Source organism: Callorhinus ursinus, unplaced genomic scaffold (genome assembly GCF_003265705.2).
Source record: "Callorhinus ursinus isolate GAN/ISIS: 27379988/994484 unplaced genomic scaffold, GSC_fseal_2.0 scaffold32, whole genome shotgun sequence".
In the NCBI taxonomy this organism is placed as follows: Eukaryota; Metazoa; Chordata; class Mammalia; order Carnivora; family Otariidae; genus Callorhinus; species Callorhinus ursinus.
The window spans coordinates 769,109-793,986 of record NW_027397094.1 but is presented as its reverse complement, the minus strand read 5'-3'; positions in this window follow the sequence as shown (position 1 = coordinate 793,986).

The following is a 24,878-nucleotide window of genomic DNA, read 5'->3' as shown; positions in this document are numbered from 1 at the left end:
CCTCTCCTGCTATCTTCTTCTTTTTCTTTTTTCCTAACATATGTTGTGTTATTTGTTTCAGAAGTACAGATCTGTGATTCAACAGTCTTACACAATTCACAGCGCTCACTGTAGCACATATCTTCCCCAATGTCCATCACCCAGCCACCCCATCCCTCCCACCCCCAACCACTCCAGCAACCTTCAGATTGTTCCTGAGATTAAGAATTCCTCATATCAGTGAGGTCATGTGATACATGTCTTTCTCTGATTGACTTATTTCACTCAGCATAACACCCTCCAGTTCCATCCGCGTCATTGCAAATGGCAAGATCTCATTCCTTTTGATGGCTGCATAATATTCCATTGTGTATATATACCACATCTTCTTTATCCATTCATCTGTCGATGGACATCTTGGCTCTTTTCACAGTTTGGCTATTGTGGACATTGCTGCTATAAACATTGGGGTGCACGTACCCCTTCAGGTCCCTACATTTGTATCTTTGGGGTAAATACCCAGTAGTGCAATTGCTGGATCGTATGGCAGCTCTAATTTCAACTGTTTGAGGAACCTCCATACTGTTTTCCAGAGTGGTTGTACCAGCTTGCATTCCCACCAACAGTGTAGGAGGGTTCCCCTTTCTCCACATCCCCGCCAACATCTGTCGTTCCCTGACTTGTTAATTTTAGCCATTCTGACAGGTGTGAGGTGGTATCTCATTGAGGTTTTGATTTGGATTTCCCTGATGCCGAGCGATGTTGAGCACTTTTTCATGTGCCTGTTGGCCATTTGGATGTCTTCTTTGGAAAAATGTCTGTTCATGTCTTCTGCCCATTTCTTGATTGGATTATTTGTTCTTTGGGAGAACACCATGTTTTTCTGATCTTCATGCCCATGTGTGCAGACCGAGTTCCTCAGTATTCAGAGGAGTTCCCTGGGGATCCCCTCCAGCATCACAGCTCTGATCTCACGTCACGTGCCCACTAGCACACACAAGTTCTTGCATCCCCCCCCCATCTGATCCATCTATGGCCTGTTTTATTTGCATCCTAAATACACATGCAATGGTATTCCCAGTAGAGTGAGTCCCGTGTTAGTGGATGTTGTCCAATGCATTAGTTACGACTTTCACAGGACTCATTTGTGTTTCAGAGTAAGAGGTGAATCACTGCTTTTTGAAACAGGTTGTGGCTATCTGCTAGCATCACAGATGAGTCTCTGGGCCTGGGAATGTGGGTCAATGGGTTCATTCAAAGTCATTGAACAGAGATAGTTTCCATTAATTTCAATTCTCTGTCGTAGACATTTGGAAGGATCTTGTGGTCGAGGCCGTGAAGCTGTTCAGAAAAGAAACAAGCACGTTATACGTTCCAGACTAGACTGGGCTGGGCTGTTAGGGTGCATGTTGGCCAAGGTAGCAACAGTGATCACACAGGAGACATCTTCTTTAGAAGAGACCTCTAACTGTAAATTAACTGCCATTTACCAGATGGAGGACCTGGGACTGACCATTTACTTAATCTCTGAATTTATAAAATGCAGGTGATAATTTCACCTAACTCCTACAACAGTTGCTGTGGAGATTAAATGAGAAAATACATGCAAATTATATAAAAAATTGCCTGGATGATAGTTAGAGCTTGATATATATTAGCCTTTATTGTCCTTTTTATTTGTTCCCATCTACACAGATGCGGAGGGCGCAAAGCAATGTGGTGCTGGGAGTAGTCCCAGACTGCAAATCAGAAACCCTGGATTCTGAAGCTGTTTCTGTGACTAAAAATTTGAGTCACTGTTAGCAAATCACGTCACTACTTTGAACTGAAAGTAAATTTTTTTCTTTATTATTATTCCTTTATTCTTTATTTCTTCCCTGTATTATTTTGTGTTTTTTTTCCTGTACTCCTGTTTTATTTTTTCCTGTATTTTTTTGGTTTTACCCATGTTACGAAGAGATAGGCTAAAGAACCTCTCTCACTCTTTTCTGTCAAATGCTCTTTTTTTACAGCTGTAAAAGTCTAAGATTTTATAAAAACCATCATATTGATTGCCAAGTCAACTTGTTGTGTATGCCTTACTGGTTTTAAATACTGAAAACGGCACCTTAGAACATCCCAAAGTGAATAGGATACAGGAGCATGAGTTAATCAAGGTATTTAGAATAGCAATTCTCACATGGGGGAAATGTTTTCCTACAAGAGACATTTGGCAATGCAGAGATTGGGGGTAGCTGAAGGTACTATGCCCCTGGTTTCTAATAAGTAGCGGCCAAAGAGGGTCCTCAGCATCCTATGATATGCAAGACGGCCCCTTGCAGCCGTGCACTAGCTCAACCCAAACATCAGTAGTGCGGAGCTGCAAAACCTGGATCTGGAGCATTGTGCACAGACTTTTACTGAAAGCAGACTCTGTTCCAGGCCCTGGATCCACAGAATTGGATGAAATAGACTTTCTCTGCCAGGAGCTCAGTGTTTCTGATGAATTGTCATCTTGTATCATTTCTTTGCAACCATATCCTTGTCTTTAAGTGTGAGCAAATACTAGTCATAACTCATGCCAGAACATGTATGAAGGGATGAAAGTCAAAGGCTTTCAGCTTCTCTCCTAGAGCAGGAGGATATGAGCTAGGGGAGCTTACTTAGCAATAGCCTCCTATTCATACCCATTATGGTATAAGAAGTTTGGAAGAAAATAAAAGAAAAATTAATGAAATAAATTAACATGTAAGAACTATAATACCTATTCATCGCATCAGTTCATAAAATAATGTCATCTCTGCAAATCTACTCGAAAATGACTATTTGAGGGATAAATCAGATCCCAGAGAGAGCATTTGTCAGTCAGACACCAGAGGGCAGTTTATCTATTTTCCTTCAAATAGAAGAGTCAGGAACTCAGGGCAGGTGTCTGTGTATGGACATGAGAAATGAGGCCAGTATGTAAACAGAACCAGATGCTGAGGGATAGCAGAACCTGAGAAACCGAGTTCTGACCTATTTGTTGCTAAAATAAACTACCATTGGCAATGGCTATTTTTATTATCTGAGCATTTAATAAAACTTCAGTTAAGAACTAAGACTATTTTAATTTCTAAGTGGATATAACTTTGCACAAACACTGCTTTTGTGACACTCAGTGTGGGTGTCATGGAAAAGAAAGGGGCACAGAAAGCACGTTGAATTGAAGCTGGTAATAAATGTCTGTTTCGCAAGCTGTCAAAGGGTCACTGTGAGCTGCACTCTCATGGTGGAAGGTGGCAATGCACAGAGAGAGTGCCAGGCCTTAGAAATTCCAAATAGGAGCAGAACAGTCGCACTGGAGGCTCGGTTGGGAACCTGATGTTGTGTTGTGTTGAAGCAGGGCTGCAAGGATTGGTGTGAAGGTTCAAAACAACAGGAGCAGGATGCCTTGGTCTCTCTAATTTACTCTTTTAAAAACATCACTTCAGGGGCGGCTGGGTGGCTCAGTCGTTGAGCGTCGGCCTTCGGCTCAGGTCATGATCCCAGGGTCCTGGGATCGAGCCCCGCATCGGGCTCCCTGCTCCGCGGGAAGCCTGCTTCTCCCTCTTCCACTCCCCCTGCTTGTGTTCCCGCTCTTGCTGTGTCTCTCTCTGTCAAAAATAAATAAATAAAAATCTTAAAAAAAAAACAAACAAACATCATTTTATTGTTGTGAGAACATTTAACTTGAGATGTACCCTCTCAACGAAAACTGAAGTGAACCACACAGAATTGTTGGCTGTTGGCCAGATGCTGTACAGCAGGTCCCTAGAGTTTCTTCACCTTGCCTAGAGGAGACGGTGTGCCTGTTGATTAGCAACTCCCAATTCCTTCCCCTGTCCCCCCACCCCAGCCCGGCCCTGGAAACTTCAGTTCTTAAATTTAAATTCACCACAGCAATGGTGTTTATGTACAGAAACATCTGGGAAAAAGCTGAAAGCTTGCAAAGAATTTGTATTTCTTTCTGTAAGATTTTATTTTCAAGTACTTTGGCCATATTGGAGCAATGAGACCAGATTCATAGTCCCACTTTATGCAAATAGAAAACTGGGCAAAATACACAAAGCATTGGTTTCTTGACATTCAGTGTTGGGATGTGCAGGACCATATCCTTGAGCAAAGTGAAGCAAAGCTAGGTGAGGTTTAGAGAGGAAGAACACGGCCAGAGCCTGTAGGAGACCGTGCTGGGGAGGCAGAACATGAGTGACGTTTGTGGGGCAGAGTACAAGAGAGGAGGGGCTGCACAGAGTGCTCTGGCGACCCGCAAGTCCCCTTGAGTGGTTGCACAAGCATGGGAGGAAATGATTTCCACCTTCAGAGAGAAGCTGCATAAAAAAGGGGCTAACTATTCATAGAGCCCAGGTAACGGCAGACAGAGTGGAGCTCACCAGCCAGAGTGGAGACCCCAGTCTACACTTGACCTCAGGTAGTGTCCTCAGAAATAGCTCACCTTCATACTATGACCATACTGGCTATTAAAAGCCTACTCTGAATCTATCCTAACAAAGCTTAAAACAAGCCTCAAAAGGATACAACCAGTTTCAAGTAACTTAAGACATGATGAAACAAAGTCCAATATTATGTAAAGAAATTCATAAAAATCCAGGATGTCATCATACAAAATTCAAAATGTCAGGCATCTAATAAAAATTGCCAAGCATTCAAAGGAGCAGGGGTGTTTAAGTCATGACAGGGAGGGTAATAACTGATCCATAGATACAGACCCAGAAGCAATAGGAGTTGTAGAATTAGTAGACAGAGATGTCGAAAACAGTTATGATAAACACACTCCCTTTGTTCAAGCTGATAGAGGCAAAGTCATGTTGATGAAGGAGGAAAAAAAGTATGACAAAAAGACTGAAACAGGGTGTCTAGATTTAGCTGAAGTGAAAAAGAAGAAATAAACCTGAGATTAGACACTGCAGGACAAAGAATCAGCAAGCTGGAAGGCATAGTAATAGAAACTAACCAAAGTGACGTATATAGAGAAAAAGACTGAAAATGAAAATAAAGAGACCACGGGTGAAGTATGGGATGATGTTAAGCCATCAAGCCTGAGTGTAACTGGAATCCTAGAAGAAGAGCAAGAGGAAAAATACTTGAAGAAATGAGAGTTGAAAAATTTTCAAACTGGATGACAACTATAAGGTCACAGATCCAAGAGGCTCAACAAACCACAAACAAAATAACCATAAAGAAAATAATCTGAAATATAATCAAAGTGAGGAATACCAGTGAAAAAGAGAAGATATTAAAAGTGCCAGAGGAAAACATATCTGTCATAGAGACAACAGTAAGAATGACTGCAAATTTCCTGTCAGAAACTTTGCAGGCCAGAAGATGTTATGCTACATGAAAGAAGCTGAGCACAAAAGGCGGCTCAGAAACAAGAGAATAAAAGGAGAAAGGGAAGACCTATGGGGACCAAGCCAGTAAGTGATAGCCAGCGTCTGGAGAAGAATGTCTGCAGAGGTATGCAAAGGAGCTCCTTGTGTGCTTGAGGTCAAGACGCATGGCAGGTGCATTTGTCATAGCTCACAGTTATGTAACTAAATTTTGTGAAGGTATTGTATGTAATTAAGCCTCAGTAAAGCTGCTTAACAACAGCAAAAATACGGTGAGAAGGTAGCCGGTGGTCAGTTCTTTGACAAAACACATTTATGTGACACAAATCTTCATTTGATAATTGATCTTCTCTATTAAATCAGATGCATAAGGACTGGATTTTACTCCATCTGGGAGGAGAGGAGGACATTCTAGGTCGAAAGAAGTATCAGGGAAGGGACGAATATGGAGAAGGGAGCGGCATGTTTGTCCCATCCTGGAGTTCAGGGCTGAGTACAGTTTGGGAAGGGCATTTTATTCCTTGCTAGGGAGTCTGGCCTTATCCTTCTGGCAATGGGGATCCATGAAAGGCTTGAAAATACCTTAGGGAAAACACGTGCCCAATCCCCACCATACCTTTATCTAAAGGAAATCAGGCTTAATTTAACATAAAGGTAGCATTAAGGTGAGCATATACTTTGGAGCTGGGCAGAACCAGGTTAGGTTCTGGTTCATCCTGAATCATGTGAAATGGAGCCTCTTATGTAACCTCTCTGGGTGTTAGATCTCCTCACCCATAAAAGGCAGAAAAAATCACCTGCTCTGTGTGATGTTGTTGTGAGCTAATGACTTTAAGAGACGAACACAGAGCCTGGAAGATAGCAGACCCCCAGCAAAGGAGAATATGAGACGTTAGAATTCCCTTACTCTCCTTGGAACAGTTAACTGTTTAATGCTACTTCTTTAAACCAAATCAAATGAGCGTTTGCCCCATTCCAGTGTTTGCATAGTTATTTGTTCTTTCATTGACTCCAGCATTTAACAAGGGGCCAGACACTGGTGATGGCGTAGTCTCTACCCTCCAGGTTCCAACTGGACACCATGAAGGGAATCCCTCTGCTCGCATGGCATGGAAAAATAAAGGTGACAGTTATAGCTTATCAAAGATAATATAACAATAACAAATTGCAGAATTAGCAGATGTTCGGGGGTGGGGATTAGGTGAATAAAGCTATTGTTATACTTTAAAAATTCATGGTCTGTAATGGGAGCTCAAGGGAACAAAAAAAGGGGGACAATTTGCAGGTACGTAGGGTCTCAACTCGGACATGGTGACAGTTGGGAGGGTCATTGCTTAGAGGCTGAGGAGGGATGGCCAGAGCAGGCATTGATGCTGCAAAGTGCTCAGAAGATTCGATGACAGATGCATAGGAAACCAAATGAAAACCCTCAGGTCCTTGTTACTATCTATGTGTCATCATGCAGTCCCCAATACTTGCCATGCCAGTGTGTCTAGATACCAAGACTTTAGAAAGTGGAGTGGGTTGATATGAAGAGGATTCCCAGACTTTTGTGACTTCCTGAGACTGTTCTTGATTTGCTTTAGCAAAACAACCTAAAAGTTCACAGACAACCCGTGAAAATTTGTTGACTCCCATATATTTTCCTGCTTTTAAAGCAATGCTCTGTGTAGCTAGGTTTGTTACCAATGGGCTGTAATTGATTTGAAATTAATTTTAAAATTTTGAGCTCGCATTTGAACTTGGAGATTTCACTTTTTAAAAATCCAAATTTCTATTTTTTCCTGGACAATCTAGACATCTGGCCACCCTGGACCTGAATTTCTACGTCAGCAGTTGTTTGGAGCTGCTCTATTTAGATGCAGCCTTTGTTCCCCGACACCTTCTGCTTCCTGACCCCACCCTACAGCGGCCATGGAAGCATCTGGTTCTGAGAACCAGCCTGGTCCACAGGGCAAGCAGATACACTGCTGTGAGTGGTCAGTTAGCACTTGGGATACTTTGCTTTCCCTTTGATGCCCAGGACCTCATTTTCCAGATGGCTTTATCAGATACAATGCAGATTAATTTTAAGGTTTCAGTTACATTGCAGTCACGTGAGGTTAGGAGGGAAGCCCAAGAGAAGAAATAGCTGTGGACAAATGCAAAAGTACACAGGGGTAAGATTTCTTTTTCTTCAAAATTTGTTTTAGGTATGATTTACAAATAAACAAATACCCAGATTTTTCTGTGTGGATTGATGGGTTTTGACAAATGCATTCACTCATGGACACTCAACCCCATGAAAATGCGGAGCTTCCCATCACCACAGGAGATCCCCTTCTGGTCCTTCCCGTCACTGTCACACCGAACCCTTCTGCTCAGCCCCTCAGAAAACACTTCTGTCTCTTTCACCACGGACTAGTTTTGCCTGCTCGAGGAACTGCATGTAAGTGTGGAGTCCGCTGTGTGGACTTACACAGAGTGCGATCTTTTGTGTCTGGCTTCTTTCATTTAGCATCTTTTGAGATTCATACATCCGGTTGTGTTTCTTGTTGATGAGGAGGATGACCTTGCATAATTAGGCCACCAATTGCTTCTGGATGTTTCCAGTCTGGGGCTTTTATGGATTAAGTTGTTAGGGACATTCTAGTACAAGTCATTTTGTGGACATCTGATTTCATTTTCTGTGGTTAAAAGCACAGAAGTGAAGTTTCTGTACTTGACTGGAGGTATATCTCACATTTCTTAAAAAAGCCAAGCTGGCTTTCTTTTTATATCTACCAACAATACAGGGCAGTTCCAACAACTCCACTTTCTAATCAACATTTTTCAAATTATTGATATTTAGATATTTTACTATTAACCGATTTAATGGGTGTGTTTCAATGTTAAATTATGATTTTAATTTTCTTTTCCCTCTTGATTAATGATGAGCAGTACTTTTTCATGTACTTATTGGTATTCTGTTCTGTTCCTGCTGAAATGTGTATTGAACACTTTGTGCACTTTTTTAACTGGGTTTGTGATTTTGTTATTTATGGTTAAGATCTCTTTATGTATTTTAGGTACAAGTTATTCATTGTATTTATATCTATATATGGATATATAAATCATTTGTCATATCTAATAGATCAGTGACAGTATTGATATAAAAATATAGGTATGGGTATAGAAAATGTATTTTCTCATCCTGCAGTTTGCCTATTCCTTTTAAGAGTGTCTTTCAATGAGCAGAAAATCTTAATTTTGATGGAGTATATCCTATTTTATTTTATAATAGTCTGTGCTTTCTGTGTCTTATAATTTTGCCTACCGATTAGCTAGAATCAGATATAACTAGTGCTTTCATGAACTTTGTATTGTCCTCAGTTGCACAATATCCTTCTTCTTGCCCCCAAAGTTAAGATACTATTTTGAATTTTGTCTTAATCCTTCTCTTGATTTTCTTAGTATTTTGTCACATACATATATATAATCTTTGAATAACATTGTTCTGAATATTTGTGGATTTAGATAAATTATATATTATTATACGTAAGCTTTTATGACTAGACTCTCAACATCGTGATTTTATATTCACTTACGCTTGGAGTGAAGCATTATTTCATTTCTGTTTATGGAGATATAGGACTCAATTATATGGCTACACCACATTTTATCAATTTTCTTGTCATTGGACATTTTTTTCCACTTTCTAATACAAAAATTGATACTGTAAGCGTTTTTGTGCACGCCTCCTGAAACACACATGCGAGGGTTGCTCTAGCTATTCGGTCAGTAGCTGAATTACTGAGCCTTCCTCACAGATGAATCATTTACCAGTGTGGTCGTGCTGAGTCTCAGTCATGATTTACAGCAGTCTGTGACTCCACACCCTCACTGGCTCTTGGTGTGGTCTGCCTTTAATTCCTGCCACTTATACGTCTTCACTAACACCGGCTGAGGACCTGTTCCATTTCAGGAACTCAGTATCGGCTTTACAAAAATTATCTCTTACTTCCCACAACAAACCTGGGAAGCAAGGGACAATTATCCTAATTTATCCCCATAAAACCTGAGGTTTGGGAAGATTGGACATGCTCAAGGTTTTCAGGGAATAATAGCAAGAAATTTCTCACTTACGTCACAGGCAGTGTGTCGAACACTTTGAGCGTGTGAGTTCATTTAGTTTGCAGGCATTTGCTGCGGCAAAATCAGGGCGTCAGCGGGCTCTGGGATCAGCCTATTTCCTTGCCATCCCAGCCCCTGGAGCCACCTCTACTCCTCGGCAGGCAGCAGCAGGCCGGCCCTTTCTCAGGCTGCCACCTCATCCTTCATTTCCATGGGCCTTTGTGATCCCGTTGGGCCCCCTCACCTTCTCCCGGGTACTCTACCTCTTTGATGCTCAGCGGGTTAGCAACTGGAATTCCATCTGCAGCTGACTTGCCAGGTAACAGCAGACACTGGACATGGACAGTAACCAGGAGCTTATCACTCTGCTTATCCAGTGAGGGGCCAGAATTTAAATCCAGATGGTAGGATTCCTCAAAATCCCGGTCCCGTCTTGTAACTGGTGAGCCCCACTGGAATGAAGGCATGTCAGGAGGAGAGGTTGGTGGTGTGGCATGAGGGGGTCTCTTTGGTGTCTCCAGGCAGGATCCAGGCACTGGATTCCCTCATTAGCACCAACTTCTACAAACACACAAAGTCATGGAAGATGCAGAGTAGTTTTATTTTTCCCTGATTTGTTGTGTGTCATTTTACCTCTGAATACTTTTGGCTGCATGACCTTTGCTGGCACTTCCATTACTTTGCTGGCACTTCCATTACTTCTAGAAACAAACAACACACTGAAATGCATGGCACAAAATGAGCCAGATGAGAGCCTCATTTAGTCTCACAGATGGGTCCAGTTCTGCTCCTTGGAACACTTCCCAAAGCACCAGTGAGGAGGGATTAAAAGAGAATGCTACTTGGGTAAATGTTTTCCTTCAATAATTCTGAGGACTGCTGCTTGAGTGTACTTACTCCCCTTTGCAGATTCGCACTGCACCTGAGCGTAATGACCTTGGGAAGCCTGGCAGGAAAGCGGCCCACATAACTAACTTTTCTTTTTTCTTTTTTTTCTTTTTTCTTTTCCTTTCCTTTCCTTTGCTTTTCTTTCTTTTTTTCTTTTCTTTTCCTTCCTTCCTTCCTTCCTTCCTTCCTTCCTTCCTTCCTTCCTTCCTTACTTCCTTCCTTCCTTCCTTCCTTCCTTCCTTCCTTATTTCTTTTATTATGTTATGTTAATCACCATACAGTACATCATTAGTTCTTGATGTAGTGTTCCATGATTCATTGTTTGTGCATAACACCCGGTGCTCCACGCAGAACGTGCCCTCTTTAATACCCATCACCAGGCTAACCCATCCCCCCCACCCCCTCCCCTCAAGAACCCTCAGTTTGTTTCTCAGACTCCATCGTCTCTCATGGTTCGTCTCCCCCTCCGATTCCCACCCCTCTTCATTTTTCCCTTCCTTCTCCTAATGCCCTCCATGGTATTCCTTATGTTCCACAAACAAGTGAAACCATATGATAATTGACTTTCTCTGCTTGACGTATTTCACTCAGCATAATCTCCTCTGGTCCCATCCATGTTGATGTAAAAGTTGGGTATTCATCCTTTCTGATGGCTAAGTAATATTCCATTGTATATATGGACCACATCTTCTTTATCCATTCATCTGTTGAAGGGCATCTCGGCTCTTTCCACAGTTTGGCTATTGTGGACGTTGCTGCTATGAACATTGGGGTGCACGTACCCCTTCTTTTCACTACATCTGTGTCTTTCGGGTAAATACCCAGGAGTGCAATTGCTGGGTCATAGGGTAGCTCTATTTTTAATTTTTTGAGGCACCTCCACACTGTTTTTCAAAGTGGCTGTACCAGCTTTCATTCTCACCAACAGTGTAAGAGGGTTCCCCTTTCTCCACAACCTCTCCAACATTTGTTGTTTCTGCCTTGTCAATTTTTGCCATTCTAACTGGTGTAAGGTGGTATCTCAGTGTTGTTTTGATTTGAATTTCTCCAATGGCTAATGATGATGAACATTTTTTTTCATGTGTCTGTTAGCCATTTGTATGTCTTATTTTGACAAGTGTCTGTTCATGTCTTCTGCCCATTTTTTGACTGGATTATTTGTTTTTTGGGTGTTGAGTTTGAGAAGTTCTTTATAAATCTTGGATATCAGCACTTTGTCTTTAGTGTTAATTGTAAAAATCTTCCCCCATTCCATGGTTTGCCTCTTTGTTTTGTTGACTGTTTCTTTTGCTGTGCAGAAGTTTTTTATCTTGGTGAAGTCCCAAAAGTTCATTTTCACTTTTGTTTCCCTTTCCTTTGGAGAGTGACTTGAAAGAAGTTGCCGTGGCCGATGTCGAAGAGGTTACTGCCTATGTTCTCCTCTAGGATTTTGATGGATTCCTGTCTCACATTGAAGTCTTTCATCCATTTTGAGTTTATCTTTGTGTTTGATGTTAGAGAATGGTTGAGTTTCATTCTTCTGTATATAGCTGTCCAATTTTCCCAGCAGCGTTTATTGAAGAGACTGTCTTTTTTCCATTGGATATTTTTTCCTGCTTTGTCAAAGATTATTTAACCATACAGTTGAGGGTCCATATCTGGGCTCTCTATTCTGTTCCATTGGTCTATGCATCTGTTTTTGTGCCAGTACCATGCTGTCTTGGTGATCACAGCTTTGTAATATAGCTTGAAATCAGGAAACATGATGCCCCCAGCTTTGTTTTTCTTTTTCAGCATTTCCTTGGCGATTCGGGGTCTTTTCTGATTCCATACAAATTTTAGGATTGTTTGTTCCAGCACTTTGAAAAATGCCATTGGTATTTTGATCGGGATGGCATTGAAGGTATAGATTGCTCTGGCAGCATAGACATTTTAACAATGTTTATTCTTCCGATCCATGAGCATGGAATATTTTTCCATCTTTTTGTGTCTTCTTCAATTTCTTTCATGAGTGTTCTGCAGTTCCTAGAGTATAGATCCTTTACCTCTTTGGTTAGATTTATTCCAAGGTATCTTATGGTTTTTGGTGCTATTGTAAATGGAATTGTTTCAATAATTTCTCTTTCTACAGTTACATTGTTACTGTATAAGAGAGCAACTGATTTCTGTGCATTGATTTTGTATCCTGCCACATTACTGAATTGCTGTATGAGTTCTAGTAATTTGGGGGTGGAGTCTTTTGGGTTTTCCACCTAAAGTATCATGTCATCTGCAAAGAGAGAGGGTTTGACTTCTTCTTCGCCGGTCTGAATACCTTTTATTTCTTTTTGTTGTCTTATTGGTGCTGCTAGGACTTCTAGTACTCTGTTGAATAATAGTGACGAGATTGTGGCATCCTTATCATGTTCCTGATCTTAAGGGAAAGGCTCTCAGCTTTTCCTCATTGAGAATGATATTTGCTGTGGGTTTTTCATAGATGCATTTTATGAACTTGAGGAATGTTCCGTCTATCCCTATACTCTGAAGAGTTTTAATCAGGAAAGGATGCTGTTTCTTGTCAAATGCTTTTTCTGCATCAATTAAGAGGACCATATGGTTCTTCTTTCTCCTCTTATTAATGGGTTCTATCACATTGATTTGCGAATGTTGAACCACTCTTGCATTCCAGGGATAAATCCCACTTGGTCTTGGTCGTGGTGGATGGTCCTTTTAATGTATTGTTGGATCCTATTAGCTAGGATTTTGTTGAGGATTTTGGCATCCATATTCATCAGGGATATCGGTCTGAAATTCTCCTTTTTGATGAGGTCTTTGCCTGGTTTGGGGAATAAGGTAATGCTGGCCTCATAGAATGAGTCTGGAAGCTTTCCTTCTGTTTCTATTTTTTGAAACAGCTTCAGGAGAATAGTTATTATTTCTTCTTTGAATGTTTGGTAGAATTCCCCAGGGACTCCATCAGGCTCTGAACTCTTGATTATTGGGAGGTTTTTGATCACTGCTTCAATCTTGTTACTGGTTATTGGTCTATTCAGGTTGTCAATTTCTTCCTGTTTCAGTCTTGGCAGTTTATAGGTTTCCAGGAAGGCATCCATTTCTTCCATGTTGCTTAATTTATTGGCTTATAGTTGTTGATAATAATTTCTAATAATTGTTTCTCTTTCCTTGTTGTTAGGCATGATCTCACTCCTTTCATTCATAATTTTATTAATTTGGTTCCTTTCTCTTTTCTTTTGGATAAATCTGGCCAGTGGTTTATCGAACTTATTAATTCTTTCAAAGAACCAGCTTCTAGTTTTGTTGATCTGCTCTGCTGTATTTCTGGTTTCTAATTCATTGACCTCTGCTCTAATCTTAATTATTTCTCTTCTAATTCGTGGCTTAGCCATCATTTGTTGTTTTTTCTCCATTTCTTTAAGGTGTATAATTGGTGAATTCGGGATTTTTCTATTTTTTTGAGTGAGGCTTGGATGGCTATGTATAATTTTCCCCTTAGGACCACCTTTGCAGTATCCCATAGGTTTTGGACTGATGTGTTTTTGTTCTCATTGGTTTTCATGAATTGTTTAAGTTCTTCTTTGATTTCCTTGTTGACCCAAACATTCTTCAGCAGAGTGATATTTAGCTTCCAAGTATTTGAATTTCTTCCAAATTTTTTCTTGTGATTGAGTTCCAGTTTTAAAGCATTATGGTCTGACAATATGCAGGGAGTAATCTCAATCTTTTGGTATCAGTTGAGACCTGATTTGTGACCCAGTATGTGGGCTATTCTGGAGAAAGTTCCATGTGCACTCGAGAAGAATGAGTATTTTGTTGTTTTAGGGTGGAATGTTCTGTATATATCTATGAGGTCCACCTGGTCTAGTGTGTCATTCAAAGCTCTTGTTTCTTTGTTGATTTTCTGCTTAGATTATCTGTGTATTGCTGAGAATTGAGTGTTGAGGTCTCCTACTATTAACGTATTATTATCAACATGTCTCTTTATTTTGGTTAACAATTGGCTTATGTAGTTGGCTGCTCCCATGTTGGGGGTGTAAATATTTACAATTGTTAGATCTTCTTTTTGGATAGACCCTTTAAGAATGATATAGTGTTCTTCTGTGTCTCTAACTACGTTCTTTAGCTTAAAATCTAATTTGTCTGATATGAGAATTGCTACCCCAGCTTTCTTTTAATGTCCATTGGCGTGAAAGATGGTTCTCCATCCCTTCACTTTCAGTCTCGATTTTTTTTTTGGTTTAGGTTCAAAATGAGTCTCTTGTAGGCAGCATATGGATGCGTCCTGTCTTTTTATCCAGTCTGCAAACCTCTGCCATTTTATGGGAGCATTTAGGCTGTTCACGTTGAAAGTGATTATTGAAAGATACGAATTTATTGTCATCATGTTGCCTGTGAAGTCCTTTTTTTTGTAGAGTGTCTCTGTAAATTTCTGTTCTATATTACTCTTGGGGTCTTTTTCCTTTTAAGGAACCCCTTAATATTTCTTGCAGGGCCTGCTTAGTGGTCAAATATTCTTTCAGTTTCTGTTGGACCTGGAAACTCTGTATCTCTCCATCCATTCTAAATGACAGCCTTGCTGGATAGAGTATTCTTGGCTCCATGTTCTCGTTTAGTACCCTAAATATATCTTGCCAGCTCTTTCTGGTTTGCCCAGGTCTCTGTGGATAGGTCTGATGTTATTCTGATGTTCCTCCCTCTGTACGTAAGGAATCTCTTCCTCCTAACTGCCCTTGAGATGGTTTCCTTGGTTCTAAGATTTGCGAGTTTTACTATTACATGCCGGAATATTAGTTTGTTTTCCTTGATGTTGGGAGGGGTCCTCTCTGCCTCTAGGACATGAATGCTTGTTTCATTCCCCAGATTAGGGAAGTTCTCGGCTACAATTTGCTCAAATATATCTCCTAGTCCTCTCTCTGTCTCTCCGCCTCCTCAGGGATCCCAGTAATTCTGACATTGGAATGTTTCATGGCGTCACTTATTTCTCTAATTCTGTTTTCATGGATTTTATGCTGTTTGTTCCAGGTCTCTTTGTGTTCCTTCTTTTCTATCAGTTTGTCCTCTAGATCACTAATTTCTTCTTCTGCCTCATTTACCTTAGCTGTTAGAGTATCTAGATTAGATTGGATCTCATTGACAGCATTTTTAAGTTCTTCCAGATCAGCTCTCATTTCTGCCCTTAGAGACTCTATTTTGCCATTAATCAATTCCTCCATTCTAGCTATCATCTTCATAATTGTTACCCCGAAGTCTATTTCTGACACCTTGCTTATATCTATATCCATTTGTAAATCTGTGGCAGAAGTCACAGTCTCTGAGTCTTTCCTATTTTGGGAGTTCCTCCTCTTAGTCATTCTGTTGAGGGGTGCTTGAGGGAATGTACAGAGTCCAGATTATTGACCACAACCCAAGCAAGATGCACCTGTTTCATATGAACCTTCGGGTTCTCGGCCTCTTGTTCTTCCAGCCTGTCTTCTGGGGTAGGGGCCTGCTGCACTGTTCTCAGGCAACCCTGTGGGGGAGTATGGGCTCAGTGAAAACCGGTTTTGGGGGGCTTTTGTTCTCTGGTAACTTTCCCTGGTGGCTTTCCGCATCTTTTCCAAGAGTCAGAGCTGGAGGTGACCGTTTCCAACCCTCTGCCTCAGAGCAGAGAGATCAGTCTGTTCTTCAGTGAGCTCTCCAGGCCTCACTATCTCCATTTCTGTCTGTGGTGCTCAAACTGCAGTGTCCTGTTTATATGTTCCACAGCAGCACTCCCAGCCCTTGCTTCCAGGTCTGGGCACATCTCTGCCCTTTGTGCTTCCAAAACCGCCAGCTGCCCCCAGTTCCCACGCATGCCCCTGCAGCTCCAGGTTTCGGTCTGGGGGCTGCCCTAAAGTCCTTTCCCCACCACTGCTGGTCTGCAAGTCTGGGTCTGGTCCCCAGATTGGGTGGCTTTTGCGATCCTGTGTTATTTTACCTTCATGTCTCATGCACTTATGGCGGCTCCATCCCCCTTCTGTGTATCTTCCAACATCTGCCTGTGGAATTATGGGTCCCAGCTTCCTACCTTGAAACCAATCTCCAGCTATATTCTGTTTATAGAACTCCAGATATATCTTCTTACATCTCAGGCTGGTTTTGTGGGTATTCGGAGTGGTCTGGTAGATATCCAGCTCAATTCAGGGGACTGATTAAAGTAGGGTCCCCTACTCCTCTGCCATCTTTGCCCACTCCCCCCACATAACTTTCTGGTCTCCACAACTAATTGGACATGGAGCCCTCACTTTTTGAATCTGCCCCTTGGGTCTTGGATCACTGTTTCTAGTGGAACGTTTGAGGAATCACAGGCCACGGTATGTTGTTGGGATAATGACTGTGCAATATTTTGGTCGTCAGCTAATATCCAGAATAATATCCAGAAATCCACCTATTTACATGACCTTGGCTAGACGGGGAGATTTACATGGAACAGGTTCACCTTCATTTGTAAAGCTTTCACAGTAGGAATTAATAGAGATAGAAAAGTCCTTTCTGAAGTAACATTTTAAGTTATGAGGTCTTCTCATTGAGATTCCCCTGCCTGAGTCAAAAGTAGAGCTCAAAGGAATTTGAATATTCAGCGAGAGGATGTAATATTTTCCACAGAAGCATTATAGTGGATTATATCTTTATTCTGTTTCTTTGAAGCAAAAAAAAAAAAAAAGTATCTTTTGTTTCTTTAGCATTTCGAGAAATGATCAATTTCAGATGTTCCATACATCCAATATTAAAGAAAATTATTTTGGGGGATTCATTTTTTGAACATAACAATTTATGTGAAGATATAGGACAAAGATCTTAAGTCCTGGAGATGCATAAATGCGCAGGTTTTTTGCTAGTGGTTTTCCACAGCAACAGTCTATTTGTTGTGAAAAATTTGGAAAATTCAGAAAAGTGCAAAAAGAAAGGAAAAATGACCAGATGCTAATAGTATTATCACTTCCGTGCATTTCCTCCTACATTTGTAGAAGACAAAGTAAAACAAAAAAATAAAACAAAAATAAAAACAACAGTGCTGTTTTTATTACTTTACTTATTGTGGCTTTTTATTACTTAATTTATATTATGAACATTAATTTATTCATTAAATATCCTTTGGAAACATCATTTTTAGGACTAAAGTATATCCTCCTATTTTATGAATATACCATAATTTACTTTACCTTACTTTAAATTTGTAAATTAATGAAAACCACACGCATTACTGGCAAGATCTCACCCTTTGTCTTTATATCCCAAAGGATGACTGGAAGCAATATTGAAAAAATAGTAGTTTGTGAGCACAGACACAGAGGTTAACTGCCCTTTTTCAGACCATGAAGTCCTGCTTCATGGGAAAGGAAAGGAAACTAGACCCTGAAGTTCTGTTTCAGAGAAGAATTTCTGAAAGCGACTGTCATTTCCAAGTAGAATTTCTGGAAGCAACTGTCATTCAGGATCTATTTATCTAATAGGTGCCTTAGCCCCAGCAAAGGACCAGAACCGAGGAGCCTCTGTGGAAATGTGTGGCTGTCCCTTTATGCCCTCAAAAACTCTGCACGGGGCCAAGACAGGGTGGTCCCCCCACTTCTCACAGTGTGAAATGAAGTGGGCAAAAAGGACCAGTAGCAATCACTACTCTTAATTGCTCTGACATGCTCAAAGCGCTTTTCTATAGACTTTTCACAGCCCGACCAACAACTATAAACCATCCATTTAGTTTATAAATGAAACAAAGGAGGATGGGCATCCTCATTCCTGGAATAATCAGCCCAGACTGCTAGTGGGAGGGCTCGGGAAACACCTGACGTGTCACAGAGCCACAAGCCACACTGCTGTGCCGGGTTCTGGCCTCGGCCACCCCATTCTTTTTCCTGGTGTCGTCATCCTGCATCACTCCCTCTGCTCAAAGGAACCACAATCCCACAAAATGCAGTTTAGGAAGACAGAAGAACCCAAAGAGAAATAATTCATTTATTTTCTGCAGCTATTCAACTGTTTTCTCCTTTTAGAAGGAAATAAAATATTAATAATAAAGTTCCTCTTGAGGGCACATTCTGCATGGAGCACTGGGTGTTATGAACAAACAATGAATCATGGGACACTACACCAAAACAAATTATGTAATATATGGTGATTAACATAACAATAAAAAAATTTAAAAAAATAATAAAGTTCCTCTTACGTATGTAATAATCGTTCTTCCATAGTGATTTTAGAAGGAAAATTTATTCTAAGTCAGAGGACTTTATTAAGATTTGAATATATTGAATTATTTCTCCATTGACCAGGATGATAAAATCATGGTTTATGAAATTCTGTGCCTGGGAGAGCAAAGAGAAAACACTTGCTTTCAACTGCAATAAAATTCATATTTATGAATCCCAGTCTGCACGTTGAGATGTGTCTGTTTATATGAAACCTATTTACATCGACTCATTCTGCACAATCTCCATAACAAGTTAGTCAAATGTAAAATTATTTTCTAAGACCTCACTCAGGCACCACATATTTGATTCTCGTTGTTTCTTGGAAAGATTTCTTAAAGATTATAGTCGGCCAAATTGGTCATGATACCAAGAGATATTTTCTTAATTTAGCAAGCAACTAAGTAAGCTTGTGTCCATCGGGACCAGCATTGTCAGATGCTTTAGAAAAGATTACTTTATTTAATCATCATGACAAATAAATTAGCAGTACAATTCTATACTCTTTCAAGACAAAATTTGGAAAGGCTAAAGAGCGTCTGTCTTTTTTCACCACTTATTGTAAGGTATTTTCTTCCCCTCTGCTCCATCCCCTCAACAGGTATATTTTTTAACTCATATCACAGGTGCACCTGTGGCTCTTGATGAGCACTTCAAACAAAGGACTTTCTGCCTTGTTCAGAAAAATTACCTCAGACATTGTTGAAGGCCCTTTGCCAGTTCCATATGTGTGAGAACTTGGCCAAAATGCAGACTCTAGGCACCATGAACATTACTGTCCCAGAGTTGATGAGTAACGTTCTCTCGTTTTGAGTCTACCCATATGTACTGTCCACTCGAGGAAATTAAATGGTTGTGTGCATCTGTGGTAAAGCAATGAAGTGCCATCATCACCATCCAGATCGTTACTCTGTTTTCATGGCTACTACCTCATCTATCGTTACCATCATTCTCCTCATCATCCTCGTCATCACCAATAACTCAGTCTATGGACCAACATGCTGCTCCAGTTTAAACAGTGGTATGCAGTTTTACCTTTTACCTTATTCAATCCTAATTACTCAAATGGGAGGTCTCACTCTTTCCTGAGATGTAGAGAATTTAAGTAACTGACTTAAGGCCACATAGCTAGCAAACTGGTAATTTCGAAAATTTGAAACCCAGCCTGTATAACTACAAACACTGTACTCTTCCTGTTGCACCTTCAAGTCAAATTAGAGAAAAATTTCCCACTTCTATTCTCCCTTCAGACATGACTACTTTTCAGGGAAGATGCTTGACGATATCCTACCAGTAACCCCTCTTGAAGAATGCTATTATTTCTGAGCTAATCCCACCTTGGAAGCACATTGGATGGGGGTTATTAGCAGGATATAGCTCTTTGAAAATAGTTTCCTTAGATCAAGACAGCTTTAAGGACACCTGGAGGAATTATTAGATTATTTTTCCTTTTACTTAATGCTGTTAAATATAAAATAATGTTGACCTTATAAAGTATTTTGGAAGGTTATAGAGACAAGCTCTTTGGTCAAGACGTTCAAAAAACACATATTAGTGGAAGCCTGTGCATCTCTTCCTTGCTTGCTTGAGCACTAACAAATCTTGGTTTGCTAAATAAATACATGTGTTTTAATATGCGTTTTAATTTGCAAAATGAGTATTATTTGCAGGCTTTGAGTTTTGTTTCTAAGCATTGATGAGAAGGTTTTTAAAATTATTTTGTAAAATAAACTTATTTGTGCTTGCTTCGGCAGCACATATACTAAAATTGTAAAATAAACTTTTTTTTTTTAAAAAAATTGGTTTTAGCTTACATTGCAGGGTAGGCTAAAAAAAGAAGCCAATTATGCAGGCAGTTTTTGTAAACCTATCAAAACATGAAGTGTTAATTCTTCTTTTTTTTTTTTCCCGTGTTATTTCTGAAGTAAATGATTACTCCAGAAAACTCTTGGGTCTGTAATCCTGAGAAAATCTCTGAAGCTTCATCGTCTGGAGGGAATGCATGAAACTAGGAGTCAGTCCCTGTTCTGTCAGCAGTTTAGAACTTTGCGATTTTGGGCAAGTCATTTAATCTGAGATTCATGTTCCTATTCAAAGAAATAAGTCTGACCCAAAATTTCCTACTGTCTCTTTCAGCTGAAGGCTGTGAAGGACATGTAGAGCTAAGCATTTACCCATTAATGAGGATATTTATTTTCTATTTCAGCTAGATTGTCTTTAAGAATATGAAAGACAGTGGCTGCCTGGTTAAGTGTTGGGCTCTTGGTTTTGGCCCTATCTCTCACCTGTGGGTCCGAGCCCCATGTCGGGCTTCATGCGCAGGGGGGATTCTGCTTCAGATTCTCTCTCTCCCTCTCCCTCTGCCCTTCCCCATTTGTGCTCTCTCTCTCTCAAATAAATAAATTAAATCTTTAAAAAATATGAAAGACAATGAAATAATTCTAAATCAGATTGTATAATTCTTTCAAAGAAATAAAATCTTGTTAATTTGTTAAATCTTCATTGACATCTTATCCATGTTATATATGTGTATGTTTTTGTACATAAACAGGAAAACTAAAAAGATAACAATTGGCTTTGTTGGGGTATAAAATGGATTAGGCCGTAGAGGTTACCTTGATTCCAGACAACTAATGTGGATTTTTCCAGTCTTACACAGCTCTGAAAGATAGATATTATTGCTTACAGTTTTTAACTAAAATAGAGGGTCAAAGAGGTTAAGTAACTGAACCAAAGACACATTGCCGATGTGTGGCAGAGTTGAGTGCAAGCCCCGTCTCTTTGCTGTTACTACTTCCTTGTCACCATATGGTTTCTCATATACAGAACAAAATGACCTCACTGAAAGACAAGGTACTTAGTATATGAAAGCTGAATTCATTGTTTGTGTAAAGAAGACTTACTTGCCTAGCAAAGCAAGTCGCTAAAATTATATGAGATTTTTCGGAAGAATTTATTTGGGATTGTGTTAGTAACAGAGATAAGAGGGCAAAGATACCAGCTGTAGACACACGTTTATGTTGGGTTCAGAGGCAGAAGCATCAGCTATAGAAGAAAGACCACTGAAGGAAGTCCATGGCCCATTCACTGATGTTCAAAATGTTGAGCTGTGTTTACTGAAGCTAATTGTTGTTAATCAGCCAGATGTAAATCGTCTCGCTCTTTACAGGCACCATGGCTATAGAACTGCAATAGAATGACTAACAGTGTTTACTTGTCACCAGAAGCTTCATCCATCCCATAACCACCTATTAGTTCAGTGATTCACTGGAAGGACATGTACCACTGAGCACGAGTTTCCAGTTATGGCTAAGAGCTATTACAGTGGTGGCGTAGCATAGCAGAAGCAGGAAAAAGAAATACGTAGGTGAACGCTGGAGAAGTTGAATACACCTTTCCTGTCCTTTCTGTGGAGAGAGATGCAGACACATCTTTCTTACCAGCTGTGAATTTCAGGGATGTGCATGAGATGCCATTGCCCAGAAAAGCCTGAGAGTCTAGGAACCACTGTCTTAAAGGGTGTTGGTTACGTACTTGCCATGCGTCCAGCCATGGTGCCATCCAAACCAGGTACCACATGCCCATCACAAATCTTTAGGTTTCCTTTAAACATGCTAACAACTTCAGGGAGCTGTACAGAATAGCACCAACACCAGTAACTCTGAAAACATCCCAGTAGTTTATTCTCAAACTCTGACCAAGTGTTGTCATCTTGGCTACAGAGAAGTAGAATTTAATGAGACAGACTTGCCACACTCATCATCATTTGTCCCCCAGAGCCAGAGAAATGCCAGTCTTGCACTCGTGTGAGGATTTTTAAAAAAACTCTCAACGTTTACCCTTCCATATGTATCATGGGTATCTCATGAGTGCATAGGTAAGAATGGGTTCTTGGTATTATTTGCAAGATCTTCCAAATACGGCTTTTATAGCAAGTGTTTATCGTAGCTTGAGTTTCACTGTACGATCAGACTGCCTTCGTTTGAATCTTCGCTATGTGCCCGATGAGGGTAGGGTGTGTGAAGTAAACTTCTAGGCCAAAAGGAACTTCAAAGGAGAAGGTATTACATGGATCAGGCCATGAAGGAAAAATAAAAGTGCTTGTTGTAGTCAGGGGCTCAGACTGTGGGTGGTCAGGAAGGATTTATCAGCCTCACTCCACCTTCTCTTGGGAGACACAGCATATGCACTAAAACACATCAAGTCCTTGTACAATGAAGCATACATACCCAGATGTGTCTTCTTCCTATTCCTTTCCTGTGAAACTAAACATGGCAAGCTACATCTCCCTCCCCTTGGTGACATGACACACCATCCATGAGTCCAAGGCCCAGGCAACATGGCTGCAACACACCAAACTTAACCATGTGGGTGTTCACTTGTCATTTATGTGACCAACAAACAGTTTATCCATTTTGGTGGCAGCTAAAAACAAATAGTGCTTTAAAAAAAAAAAGTTCTATCTTGAATGTAAGGAGCAAGTGATTGATTTCATGCCTTCAGCCTTTTTATGTAACATCTTAGATTACCACAGGAACAAAGTACAGGAAAATACAAACTTCTCAGCAACTAAGGTTCTAAAAAATCAGTATAAACCAAAGCTATACCCATCAAAATGCATTGATCCTTTAGCAAGATCCCCAAGGCAAAGCTTACATGCTGATTGGCATTCACGCCTAGCTGGTCCTAAAGACCTATCTTTCCCCTTTCTCGTCTCACTGCACATTGAGCTCCTGGGGCAGGAGTCACTGTTCATTTGAATCTGCTTTATTCTTTTATTATACTTTGGCTTTTCCATGGAACCATTTTTTTATGACATATGGAACTTCTTCATATCATTTCACAATACTTTCCAAAATCCTGAATGAGTGTCTTTCTCCCTGAAATACAAGTCAGCCTAGCAAAGGGAGAAATGCAAGTTCACATGTGCTGCAAGGGCATTCGGAGTTGCCACCTCATCTGTAGTTTTTATTCGTCTCTCTGGGCAGCGGGAGTGGAGAGAAAGGGAGCCAGGTCTTGGTGCTAATCTCCCTACGGAGCACACCTTACCTGAATTCCACCCTCCACTATGTCCTTGTCTGTTAAGCTCCACTGAACTGCCTGATAGCCTTCAGCACAGAATTTACACACATTGAATGCTTGTGTCTCATCCGCTCCATGGGAGAATGCATCCTTTTTTAAGTAGGGTCTCCATCCCCTTGGCCATTCCTAGCACCATGTCTGACATGCGACATATGCTTTGGGGCTGACTAGTCGTTGCTCGAGAGATACCAGACAGACACAGATCCCAAATCCCAGTTTAACTTCCTATGCTGTGTGTTGGTGGGCAGATTGCTTAAATTGTCTGATCCTCAATTTAAATAAAAATTCTAAAATGAGGATAACCTGTTTTTCAGTGTTGTAGTCATCATTAGATATTGTATAATATATGCATCATGTTTAGCATTTTACAACTGTTTCCCACACATGGTGAACATCTAGTAAATTTTTACTGAATGAGAAAAGAGGGCAGGGTATCTACTGTCCCTGAAGAGAGGCTTGGGTTTGAGAACTGCCTGTCTTTCTAACATGTAACAACAGTAGTTTTGATTGACAAATAATTTACTTTTTTTTAAAGATTTTTATTTATTTGACATAGAGAAACAAAGCGAGAGAGGGAACACAAGCAGGGAAAGTGGCAGAGGGAGAAGCAGGCTTCCCGCTGAACAGGGAGCCCGATGTGGGGCTCAATCCCAGGACCCTGGGATCATGACCTGAGCCGAAGGTAGCCCCAACAATTTACTTTTTAAAAGGTAGTTTCTCAGGGGAGTATGTCAGAGGGGGAGACGAACCATGAGAGACAATGGTCTCTGAAAAACAAACTGAGGGTTCTAGAGGGGAGGAGGGTGGGGGGATGGGTTAGCCTGGTGATGGGTATTGAGGAGGGCACGTTCTGCATGGAGCACTGGGTGTTATGAACAAACAATGAATCATGGAACACTGCACCAAAAACTAATGATGTAATATATGGTGATTAACATAACAATAAAAAAATAAAAAAAAAAGGTAGTTTCTCATGTGGGTTAAGACCATAAACAAGTACATTCTTCTAAAATTGACATGGCCTCAATTATGATCCAAGGGTTTGTCCTCGAATTCTGCTTGGCATGCTCAAAGTTAATCACTGCTGAAAGGTGGCAAAGTAGGCCTGGTCACTGTTGAGGCCTCATTCTCTGAGTATCTTCTAATTGTCTCTTCAAGGTTATGACAATCAAATGAAGATGTAAAAGATTCTGAATAGTGTTATTTCTGTCTTTAAACTGAATCCTAAGAAGCAGAGCCAGAGAGAAGAAAGACACACATGAAGTAGATTCCATAGAGACCATGGCAAGTGTGGGGTTTTAAACCATCT